Source organism: Uranotaenia lowii, chromosome 2, assembly GCF_029784155.1.
Source record: "Uranotaenia lowii strain MFRU-FL chromosome 2, ASM2978415v1, whole genome shotgun sequence".
NCBI lineage: Eukaryota > Metazoa > Arthropoda > Insecta > Diptera > Culicidae > Uranotaenia > Uranotaenia lowii.
In genome coordinates, this window is record NC_073692.1 from 62,677,332 (window position 1) to 62,690,680 (window position 13,349).

Sequence of the window (13,349 nt, forward strand, 5' to 3'; positions counted from 1 at the left end):
TTTTTCATTAAATTTCACTAAATTGTGCAAAAATCCAATGCCTATTAAGCAAATCTTAGCGTACTGTGCCAAAGATGATATGATTGGAAAAGCATTAATGGCATATAAACTCGAGCTCCCAAGCTAAATGAAGCAATTGACATTCAAGCGAAACAAGAAAAACATTTCATGGGATTTTCATCCTATTGGATAGTTCGTCCCAAAAAAGTTATCGTGAGAATAGAACTCACTGGAACATCTCATCTCGGCTTGCCAGCCTGATATCTTACCCAGTGCACCATCTGAATCGGTTAGCCGATGAATTTTTATTGTCATAGTTCTTCTGCCACCGCAGATTACCAAAAGACGCACTGCATTGGCCGTTTGCCGTTTGGCCGCTGTTTTTTATCCATCTTCCTTTGTCTTTGAAGTAAAAGGGATGAGAATGAGAGGGGAATGGAGTGAGAATGGGAAACTAAAAACTGTTTTCTATTGCCGTCCCCGATATGCATACACACTCACAGCTAATCTTGACTGGTGGGTTTTTGCCGTATATCTTTAGTTTATTTCTTTGTGTGTTGTATTTTATGTATTCTAGTAGAATGTTTTTCAGAGTTAAAACCACGTTAGAAGTATTTTTTCAAAATTGAATTTACAAAACATGCCGAAAAAAGGTTATGCAATCGTTGTGTTGTCATATTGCAATGAGTCAATGTTGGGGATCGGAATGGACTAAGCACTAGGGTTTTCGTAGCAGTATAGCAGCTCAAACTGAAATTGTATATTTTTAGTTACAAATGAGTTCACAATTGTTTTCATTTCTAATAATACTTACATTTTGCTAGTACTTATTTTTGCCTACGATTTTTAAACTTGACGCCTCACCACACCGTTTGCCCGAGAAGTTCTTTATCGTTGTTTTTGTTCTATTTTTAAATTAATTCCTTATTATAGCAATAAACATTTGTCTTCTACATTGATTCAAATCTATACTCACGATATACTCTATCTAATCATGCTTGAGAACCACTGTTTATAGGAGCTCTTCCCAATATGCGATTGCGAGGATTGTACTGCATAGGTTTCAAACCACTTAGTAGGCGGCGCGGAGAATTAATTTGCCCTTCTACTGCTGATTTGTGACCTAGTGTATCAATGTTTGTTACCACAGAGGTTGATTTCACACGCAGTATCCTCTCATCTACTTCTGTTCACTTTTAGAATGTTATCGACAACGTTTTATATTTCGGGAAAATTAAAGAAATTTGATATTTTACACCCACTTTCTGATTACTTTTTATATAACCGCGATGATAATACCGTTTTACTTCCGCCAAAAATATTTTCCCAGTACCAACGACTATATGCCCTGTTGCTCTTTTTGCTCTGCGATCCACCGGTTGAGTAAACTGCGGCAACAGTCAAGATAAAGGAAAAAAATCAACAAAAGCTTTTAAAATGCAGAAATGACTACACTGAACCCAAAATCACACTTAAAAACACGAGAAGATCCACTTAAAAATGAAAACTCAGTGAATTTCTTCATTTCAAGTGGCTCATGTACTTTTCACTTGCCTCTCACTTCAGTTTTAAGTGACCGAGTCAATATTCACCTACTCATCACTTGAGTTTTAAGTGACCGACACTGTTCCTCGACCGTCTTCACTACCTTAGGTCGTTTTAGAAGGTACTGCTTCATAATAGTCCAGTATTGACTATTGACTTAAGATTTTTAGGACGTTGTGGGCCTTCAGGAGAGGAAGCAGCCGCTTCTGGAGGCATTCTGTCATGTACACCTGTCCATTCATCGTGTTCTGGGTCATGAAAGGTGCACTCCACTTTCCGCACCTAAGGATGGCTTGCTAAACCAGGAATTTATTCGCAAATTTGGACATCTTCTGAGTGCAGACATGCTCCGGAACGCTGAACTTATCCTTGGCCGTGAAAAACAGGTTGCCGGGGATCTGTTTGAAGTCGGCCTTCACATATGTTTCGTCGTAAATAATGCAGCATTCAACTGAGGTACAACTTCCGGGCACGGGTTTTGGTGAACTTGTTCAGCTTCTCGTCGTGATTAGGGGCCTTTTGTACCTTGAACGTTCGAAGCCCAACCTTAGTTTTGGCCTTCTGGACAAAACTTCGGCTTAGGTGCAGCTTCTTAGCCACATCCCGAACGGAGGCGTTCGGGTTTCGGTTGAAGGCCCCAACTACGCGGTTGTGATTTTTGGTGTTTTTCGGAATACTTTTTCCTTCACATCTGCTGGGCTTCCGAACGGTCGTTAATCGTTTTTCGAACCGGTTAATCACTCGCGACACCGTGGAATTCGTGATTCCCAACGTTTTATCGATGGAACGATGCGAGAGATTCTTGTTCTCTTGATAATTCGCAAGATTTTATCACGCACGAGCTGTTCTTTCGACTCCATTTCCGCGAGTAAACAATGCACTTTGAACTAAATCCACCCAGATTTTCATTAAATTCTACCCAACGATAAAAAGATCAAACAATTACATAGTACAATTTCAACAATGTCGGGATTGAATTTTTTATCGTGTTTTGGAATAGAAACAACAAAGAATTAGAGAAATCAAAACATTTTTTTAACAGTTATATTTTTCCAGAGCTAGACAGAAAAACGTAGTAGTGGCTTTCTTCAAAGCAATCAGGTTCCGGATATAATTTCCGATGATGATTTATTTTAAGAAAAATTCAAGAGCAGTGAAATTAAAATATCATGAAAACTAAAATAAAATTGTTTAATTTTGTTATTATTATTTCTGAACAGAGCAACCAGAATGTCTCGTCATAGTGAGGAAGTAGATGATTTTTTTAAGCAGAAACTTTAATTTGAACCCATGAAAGCAATTGAGTTTTTTTAACTTCGTATTTTTTAATAAAAATTAATTGTTTTGAATAATCAAAATTAATTCATGCTGATATTTTGAAATTTCACCTTAAACCACTAAAACTGAATGATATTAATAACCTGAGCAAAAATTTTAAATTCACTTCGCCTCCCGCTTGAAGTTCACTTGACCGATCGCTTAAGCTATTTTGACTTGACGGTCACTTAGAATTTTCACGAATTAACATATGGGCAAAATTCACTCCAGATTTCACTTACATTTAAGGTAAAAATTATTAGCCTTGAAAAGAAAAATATTGAACCCTCTATTGTTCAGAACATTAAGAGTGAAAAGACAATCGGTTCCAAATCACTTTATTTTCCACCTGCCAAGAAAAAGTTTTAGTTAGAAAACTTAAAAACATACGTATGCAGTACACGCATGCTAAAAAACCATCACCCTTATTCTTGTTTACGGCGTATCTGACATTCGTTCGAACGGATACTTTCGATCGAATTCGAAAAAGGTATTCTTGTTTTCGTTCGAATGCGATACTTTCGGTTTTGGTGTTACCAGATGAAGTAAGTAATTTCGAAGCCCAGATATCTGTCAAAATCACGTATCAAGCATGTAAAAAACTGTTTTTCTTTGTAATGTGGTGAAGTTTTGGCCGAATCAGGGGGAAAGTTCTAGGCAACGTTGGGCTGGTCTTCAAGTTCCGGTCAGTGAACGAGTTGGAGCCGGTGCCCTGTCTGTCGGCTGAAGCGCTAGAGTTGATCGGAGACGCCGTACGTGACCACATAAAATCCAGAATTGTCAGTTGTCAACTGAAGTGTGCCATTCGGAATGACGCGGAGCTGACAAGCGCCTGGCGGACTGGACCGAACCGGATAAACTGGGACAACAAGCAGGTCTGGTGAAATAAAAAAAAATCCAACAGCAGCCGTGACCGGTCGAGATTCGGGCTGATAATGAAGAGCTGCCCCGACGAAGGAGACAAGTTCCAGATCTAATGGCAAAATTCCGATATTTTTTTAAAATTAGATTAATCTTTAGATTAAATTAGATTAAATAAAAATGATTTCTTCGAATCTTACATTTTTGTTATGAAAAATTGCTCAAGAAAAAATTCCTGATTTTTTCCTCCTTTTGAATCCACCACATATCTCATGTACTGGCAAACATGTCTGTAACAATCGGGTCAATTCGATCAAATCTTATAATTTTGAACCACATATTTTTGCATATCTTGGCTCAATTAGTTTAAAATCGGAATTTTCTTGTGTTTTTCCCTATTTCTTTTTTATTGATTCAAGATATGTTTGCCTCGAATGTGAGTTTTTCAATCAAACGTCCGCAGTTCGCAGCATTAGACTTGCGTTTGTCAGGCGGTAGCAGAGATACGTTCGATCGAAAACGAGAATGCATTCATTCGTTCGAACGAACTATGTTCGAAAGATCGAACTGTACTTATACGTTCGAACGAAAACAAGAATACGAATTGAGGAAACTTTCGAACGAATGCCATTCGAACGAAAACAAGAATAAGGGTGCATATCTGAAACAGTCCATACGAAACATTTAAGGCTTCAGAAATAGTGATTGTATCTGTAAATGTAGCTGTTCTTCTAAACTTTAATTCGCCAACGATAAGAACAAAATATGAACGTTCATGTGTAAACTGAACAAACCGCCTGTCAGAGATGCCAGCCAGATGGTTTTAGTACACATTTATGAAAATAGTTTTAATTGTATTTTTTTTTATATACTCTGATACGGCTCATGAGTATACTATAGTATGAACTATAGTTTCAATGACAATAATTGAACTTAGATGCTACATATTACATCACACTAAAAGAGGTTCAGCACTTGATTCACAGATTTAAGAAGCCTTATGCTCTACTAATACAGTCCCCCCACAATCTTGGGTCACACACAATTATTAGTCACCGATCATTAGAACTGTTGATATCTACTAAACCAAAAGAAATTATATCATATTATTATTTTTAGTATATCGACAATATCATTAAAATGCATTAAAAATATTATTTGTGCGTTTGATAACAGTAAAATTGCTGTTTGAATACTTTTTATCAAAGGTAAACTATAAGCTGTGGAACTATCGCATAAAATTCCAATGTTATAACGTTGACATCTTAAACCGTTAAGCCCCTTATGCGGGTATTTCATAGATTCCAACCAAATGAATTGGTCCCATATAAGCACAAAAGAAGAGTTTACATTTTCCAAATAAAACTGAGCGAATGAAATGCGAAAATTCAATAATATTAAGCCAAATAAAAGTGACCCATAATTGTTACAGAATCCACCAAGTTCCACACAATCATGGGTCACTTTTTCGCAAGCAAAACAAAACATTTCTTGGTTACTAGCTCAACCCAATTGCCCCTTGAACGTATACTAGTATTATTTTATTTTTCAACAAAATTGGAAACAAAATCATGTTTGAAATCAAAGAGGGAATATTAAATGACTGAAATTCATGTAAAGCTTGATGTTGGGTCCACTAACACCCGAATGAACGAACATTTTGTGGTGAAATGATACGTTAAGTGACTAATGATTGTGGGGGGACTGTATATTCCATAAAACATCAATTGCAATAAATGCCATCTTCTACAAAATCCACATTTTATTTAGTAGAGCTTGAAGTTTCGATGGTGTTTGTTGTTTTGATTACTGTTTTCGCCAGCAAGATGCTTACTGGCTTGTTTTTTAAGATGCTTGCGAGAACTATAGTTATTATAAGGTTAATTTTTAATGTAGGCTAGAAAACATGCAAAAGGTGACATAAAATCATCGATTTTGCGTAAAAGTTTTTGCTAATGAATGAATAAATATTAAATTCATTGTAATTTATAACGAAAAAACATTTAATTTAATTGACTTAAATGTTTAACATTTTCCAAATTGTTTAAGTTCAGTGCACCTGGCATCCCTGGTCGTTTTTGTTCTTTGTTTATTTCTGGCTCCGAAAATTTTCTGCTCGCCGCGTATTTTTCTTGCTTCTACTTATCTTCACGTTAAATCACCGGATTCTGTTTCGGAACTTCCGGTGTTGTGACGCCCACTGCCGGTTCGTTCCCAGCGGGGCTTATTCAGACACAGCAGCATGCTACAGCACCGGGAATTGGAGTTGCTGCTCGACATAGGAACATTAAAATTCGTGTGCTTTTCAGGTAGGTAGAATTTTATGTTTTGTTCTTATTATTGCCTAATTTAACAACAAATTAACTGCACCTACTAATTATAAACTTTATTTCTATTCTAGCTCCTGAAGTTTACCTCCCACAAATAGGAGCAGTTTTCGTGCAGCAGCAACATTATGTTGCGTATGAACGGTGCCCCCGGAATGAAGGTTATTTCCAAGGTCCTGGTCCGCCGGATAAATCGTTCACCAGGCTGGCTTCCGGGCATTCCGCAGCGCTGGAGCTACGATAGCAAAATTCACCGTTGTGTAAGTACCTAATAAAATATCAATATGAAGATGAGATGAAAGATTGAATTTATAAAATATGAAAATCCGAAAATCCCCAAAATATTTATTTATGGGTGGGTGAGGGTAGAAAAGGCTTTGAGGTTATCGTCTCTTAGCAGTTTGACGATACCATCTAATAGTTTTTTGAAATGGTAACGTTATATGAGGCACCATAAAAAAACAGTAACCTTAGTAAAAACGGCTCGTACAACAATCATTCCGATATCTGTAACAGTTTGTTTAACGGTTTGATAAATCGTTTAAAATATGCCTACACATGTTCATTCAAGAAACAGTTCAATGCGCTGAAAACGTTATTCATAAGCGTTTTATAAACCATACACAGTAAATGAAAATTACCGAGTTCGGTAATTTTTTTACCGAAATCCTAACATGTGGAGATCGTTAAACCGTTCGGTAATTTTTTCCATGGCAGAGAAGTGACAGCTGTCAAATATAACAGATCTTTTTCGGTAAAAAATTATCGAAACTCGGCTGATCATCTGTCAAATTATTGACAGTTGTCAACGTGATAGCTCGTTAGATAACCGAATAACCGGTATTGTTGAAAAGAAATGTCTGTAATTATTACCGAAAGCCTGGTGATATTTAACCGAAAAACTATAGAAGCTCGTTAATATGTACCGAAAACCGGTGTAGTTTACCGAAAAACCAGTAATTATTACCGAAATACCTGTAATTGCTATCAAAATACCTGTAAGTATTACCGAAATACCGTGATTTTTTTACCGAAAATCTGTAAAAGCTTTGTAATATTTACCACACAATCGGTAGATTTTACCGAAATGCCGGTAAATATTACCGAAATGCCGGTAAATATTACCGAAATACTAGTAATTCCGTAAAACCGTAAAACGTTCTATAATTTCAGCTTATGATGAACAGTGGATTACGCGAAATGGTCGGAATCTCCAGAAGACACTTGAAGCGAAAATTTTAATTCTAATGAGCTTAATAATAATAATAATAATATTTATGAGAGACCTTTAAATATCACTATTACTATTATTATTAAGTGCTTCTGTGCTCATTAAATTTCGCTTAAAGTGTCTTCTGTGGACTCCGATCATCTCACGTAAGCCGCTTTTCATAAAAAGCTGCAATTACCTAACGTTTTACGATTTTTGGTAGAAACTATCGGTTTTATGACATTTTTTATTCGTGTCATCTCACGTCGGACGCAATGCAAATCAACTTAATATTTAGTTTTGTTGTTATCAAGATTTCGCCTGCCCGCCATGCCTTATTAACTATTAGGTATATGCAATGTTTAATGAAAGGAGGCTGTGGCTATCCAATTTTAATAAATATAGATCTGAAAAAGAAGAATATGTTGAGTTAAGATGAAAAAACTTAATTCCAGCTCCAGGTAAGGGTTATGAATAAACACTCACCACGTCACAAAACCCACAAAACACAAAACCACGTCTGTGAATTATAACGTTATGTTTGATTTAAGTCATAAAAATTATTCAAAAGACGACGCCTCCGGCTAAAAATTTTCAATTCGGATAATAAAATATAACAACTGACACGTATAGATCTTTAGGAGTGACGTCTTTTGCCATTTATTTATAAAATATCTAAACAAATTGATATCGAGCATCACACACAAGATATCAATATTATTCAACATAATCATATCCCCTTCCGGCTTTTGCTGTAGAACAGCAGAATAATAATGGTCAGGCTTGAGATGAATAAGCCATAACGACGCCTAAAATCTGTTGAGAAAAAAAAGGTCAGGCGCTGTGGTGAACGATACTTTCTACCGTACCAGTAAAACGAATTCTGGAAAAACTCGGGTGCGATGATGTTATCCAGGGAAGTCCACAAAAATATCTGCTGAAAATTGAGCACGACCTGCTGGAACCGGGTGTCCTTTCCGAAGCGTGGCGGAAAATGTGTACCGTTTTTGCAGCTCGTTCGGGTGATACCAACTTCGGCATACTTTTTCAAAATATCGGATACCTAGGGCATACATGGATATACGGCACGATAGGTACCTTTAGCGTTCGTATATGATGTCCGCCTTGGTGCTGCTGATTGCGTCGAAATCAACCGCAACAGAGTGATGGCCAAGTTGAATTCGGTTTTCAGCAGCTCGAGTACCTATGGCGATATGAAACGTTAGTATCGACCAAGCGAAAATTAAATAAAAAATGTTACTAGTTACCTGATTCATATAGTCGTCAAGGATGTCGTGCGACAGCTAAAGTAGTTCGTTCACAGGGAATCCCGGGTCTGTGTACTCTTTGTTGATTGCTCAGTGTCATTTGACACGTAAAAATATCCATCCAGGGTTTTTATTATGCCTCAGCTCGTACTTCCGGTAGTCGATGTTAATTAGGTTATTCTAAGTTATTTGCCTGGATTCCTGGCCCAGCTCAAGCGCGGTAGGATTGGTTAACCGAAAGGCGTCAATCACGACCTTGACAGTTTGAATTCGATCGACCACGAATGTTATAGCTCGTTCTGGGATAACTTCTACACCGAGACCCGGATGCGAATGGTATCAATCAAGCGATGATCATTCCTGGGCGTTTGCTTCAGCACCATATTTTGTTGAGATACCGCATCCACGTCGTATACCGACACCAGGCTCCTGATTCTACAAAATATTGAACTGTTTTCAAGCAAGCTAGAAATTATAAAAATGATAAACTTACCTTCTTCATTCGACATCCGCTTTAACATCAAGCAGCAACTCAAGAGTTGGAGCATTGAACAATCCGAGTCCCCTGAAGGACTTTGATGCGGTTTTAATCAGCTTTAGATTGTTGTCCTGGAAGAGGTGAAAATGCAGCTGGTCACTCCCGATCCAGTAGTGCTGGAAGCATTTCGCTGCTGTGCACTGAAACATTACTGCTGTAATTGAGACGGCTCCGCTGGTGATGAATTTTTCAATTATAGCCGATTCATGACACTTATTAGAGCATTTTTCAAAAATTTCTTACTCGTTTGTTGCTTACCTACTTCATTAATTACTTTGTCCGGAAACATCTAGTTGTTACAATTGAGGATTGACCAATTCATCTCCCAGCAGTTTGCACGGCTTCTATCTGAATAATGCAGCCGGAGCTTCTTTCAAGCTTGATGGTGCTTGATGGGTGAACGATTGCAAACCTTGAGATTTGCCAATATGTTTCGGTGAGCATTAATTAAACATAATAAGGTACCAACTTAAAAATGAATTGTTTAACAAATAAATTTAATTGATTTACCTACTGTACTGCTGTTGGTGGGATGGGGGATGCTGATGTCGATGAAGCGGAAGATGAAGATGTAAAGGATTTTGACCGCAATTTGATTGCTGGCGGTGAGGGAAGCCAGTTAATTTCCGGTCCCGTTCCGAGACCCGCCAGACATATTAAGTATAACAACACGATTTGGCATTGAATGATGCGCCCCCGATGATACTAGAGGTGGTGCAGGTTGTAGTGTGACAAATATTGGCAGCAACAGCTACCGAATAAGAAGGTGGTGGTTGTCGTTCCGGTCTTCCACCGGCGCCTGTTTGATGACGTTCTGCGTTGATGTTGAAGTATTGGAGTAGGCAATTGGAATGGAATGTGGAATACGTGGTAAGATTACAAAAAAAAATGTAATTGCAAATAGGCAATTCCTTACATTGTGCGTAATCATACAAATAGTCAAGAAATTCACGTTTAATTTTTCTTTTTTATTCTAAATTATTATTACCTTCTTAACCTTATTCTTTAAAGTTGTTTGTTCCACGTCAATTTTGTTTTTCTTAGGAATTTGCTAAAATAAAATAAAAAAAATCACATTCACTTCAACGCGCACATAAATACAAAGAAAAAAATTAACAAAATTCTTCCGCTGCGCGCATGGCGCATTTTTCTCTTGCAACTCGTAAATGCTTAACGGCTGTTGCAAACATCCCGCTCGCGTACATGAACAAACCCGAAACGGAATACAGCTTTCTTGAGCGAAAGCGAGATGCCCGAGAAGCGATTATTTAATCATGGCTGTGAGAGCGGGACGGGTGTCATCGTCAGTTTTGACAGCAACACATGACGGCAGGATTCTTTTACAGTTTGCTCGGCGTTTTTTACCGAACAGTTGATGACAAATCGTTTTGTTTACATATAATTCAACGCACTTCGGTAAGTCAAGTATCGATTAACGAAGTACGGTAGAAAAGAGACGTCAAAATCATCAATTACCGATTTTTTCCATATTACAGAACTGGTTCGGTAAAAAAAATTACCGAACTCGGTAATTTTCGTTTACTGTGTACCCTAACTGTTCCTAGAAAAGTGTCTCCATATAGAGGTTTTAATAGTTTTAAACAGTAACATAACTTAACGCCATATTCAACAGACCGTCGTTTTGGAATTCAAGATAAGTGCAATGTTTTTTATGGTTTCAGATATCATTTTCTAAACGTTTTTTTACACTGTCTCTAATCGTTTTATAACTATTACAGAAACTGTTATGTTACAATATTTTCGTATTCGGGTAGAGGGTTGAAAAAGGTTGAAAATCAAAAAATTAGGCGCTGTATGGCTTAAAACGTGAAATATGTTCAAACCAACTCTAAAATGAGGAAAAAAATTGCACTGGATTGAACTGCAAAAACCGTTCGTCATATAATGGCACAAAGAAAAATTTAATACCAACACCAAAAGACCAACACCAACACCAACACCAACAGACTTTAAGATATTTGATTCAAAAACTAGGAAGAGGTAGAATGAAGTCCATCATCCCTAAAAAACAGTTTTCCTAAAATAAATTAAAGGTAAAAAGTGAAAGACAGCTTTGAACGTTTTAAAAAACTGAAAATGGCCTCTGACGGCTTTAAGTGATTAGGCTTAAACCGATTTCAAAATGCAAAAAAAAAATATTTTCGATATTCTAAACACTGATGTCAATCGCGCATTGAAATAAATAAAAAGTGTTAAGTTTGATTACCAATGTTTCAACAGCGAAGCACAAAACTTTTAATTTACGACTTCCTTTTACGGAAAGAACTCGGAGAACGTTTATCGTCTGTTCTCGGAATTTCTACGCACATTCCTAGTCAAAACCTTTCAAACGTTTCAACCCGCACTCTAGCTTTAAGAGCAGTGAAGTTTTCAAAAAAAACGGCAAAAACAGGTGACTAATATTTCAGAATTCGGGAATCAGATTTTGTCACTAGTGTTCAAGTAAATATTGAGAATTCAGTTGCGTTTTGCGTTCAATTAGAAGAATGGATAAAATTCAAAGAAATACAGAAACAGCCAAAGCACAGACAAAGCCAAAGCTTGACTTACATTTGCCTACGCATATATTGAATGGCAAATAACGCCTATCTAGAATGAAATTAGAAGTTGGAAAGCTCGAAAAAAGGACTTAATTGCGTTAGTTGGCATTACCGCATCCATTCAGCTAAAAAACTATGCCCTCTGATGTTTGCCGATTTGAAACTAGAGAATTAGAAAAAAAAATCTATAAAAAGTCGATTGTCACATCAGCTGGCTTACTTAAAATACTGGCCCAAGTTTAAGATGATGACAAAATCATGTATTGTGTATTCACAGTTTATCTATCTTGGTACGCATCACTCGAGACGTATATCTAGTAGTGTCGTCAGGGTGCTACAACTTTTGAAGTCGGGAAAGGCGTTGCCGCATAACCGATACAACATAATGAAGGTTAATGCTAAAAATGTGAGAATATGTTTCCTCTCAGCATGATGAAGAGACAGTTTTGAATTGTGTGTTTGCTTGCTTAATACCAAACCCACAAGTTGTTGCTGTTGATGATGTGTTGTCTGTCACTCATCAAGTAGAGGACAGTCCTCGCCTGGTCATAGGTGCATGATGATTAAATATTCATTGCCCAAAGGCACCTTTAATCTTATTCGCAATGGAACGGTTCCCGCCCTATCGCCGCGGTTTAGAGGATACCCGAACAAATTGTTGGGTCACGGAAAGAATATGAAAGTAGCCCCATGAAGTCTGCAAACGCAAAACCTTGAAGTCAAATGTTTAGGGCTGTGTCTGTGTCTTTTTATTTTTGTCTTCTTGTGAGAAAGAGATTTCGTTCATAAAAATGAAGGTCTAAGCTTGGAAGCTTACTGAGCAATTTCTTCTAAGGAATACATAAAACTGGAATTACTTAACACTAAAAGAAATTAAATGATTTTTACCCAGAAGAGCTTGGAACAAATTCAATATCTTAAAGCGTATGGTATAGACTGTTTTTGCATTATCGTTTTTTTTTGCATTTCAACAAACATTTACTCTGGGTTATGATCTGAACTTGAAGATTGGCATTGTTGATAGCTCGAACTGCATGTGATGATTAAACTTGTAAATCGCATGCTAAACAGAAACCAACTCCATGATGAACTTCAAGCAAAGCCTCAGATATTCAAACGATAACCTTAAGTTCGGCAAGCGATGTGAGTTAGTTCCCATCATACTTTCTTTGAGAATTGTTTTCATTTGTTTGCTGGATATGTTTGAACTTTTATTCCGACAGATGATTTCACATGCACATATAGGGTGTTCCATCATGTCTTAGCACGATTTTGATACAACCCGGCTCATTTCGGATAACGTTTAAACAGTTGATTTCTGCTGGGTGTTTTAGTCTAAAGTTTGAACTTAAAACTCAGTGAAACGTGTTGTGAGCGCCGCTTTTCAAAGTTTTCGTAGAAATAAGAAGCATTTCCCCGGAAAAGAGCAAAAATATCGAGTACAAATGTAGTACACCAACATGTCCCCAACCTTTCGCTAAGTCAGTTGGCGAAAATGGAAAAAGTAAATATGGGGGCGATCTGAAATTCAATTCAGAAGTATGGAAAAGAAGACAGCTTCGTGGAAAAAAAAAGGTTTAGGGGTTGTCTATCAGTCACGTCGCAAGTTTAACGTAGAGTTACAAAATACTGTCTTTTGTCGCTGTATTAAAGTCAAAAGTATTGAAAATCTGTTTCCCAATCAGCCAGTCTCACAGCGGACTTTGTTGTCAAAAATATTCT

The 13,349-nt window shown here is 37.2% G+C and overlaps 1 protein-coding gene across 3 annotated transcripts in view; it reads left to right on the forward strand.

The window, feature by feature from the left end:
- LOC129745121 (short-chain dehydrogenase/reductase family 16C member 6) overlaps positions 1 to 13,349 on the forward strand; it is an 81,577-nt gene that overhangs the window by 22,137 nt on the left and 46,091 nt on the right. The window lies entirely within an intron of this gene.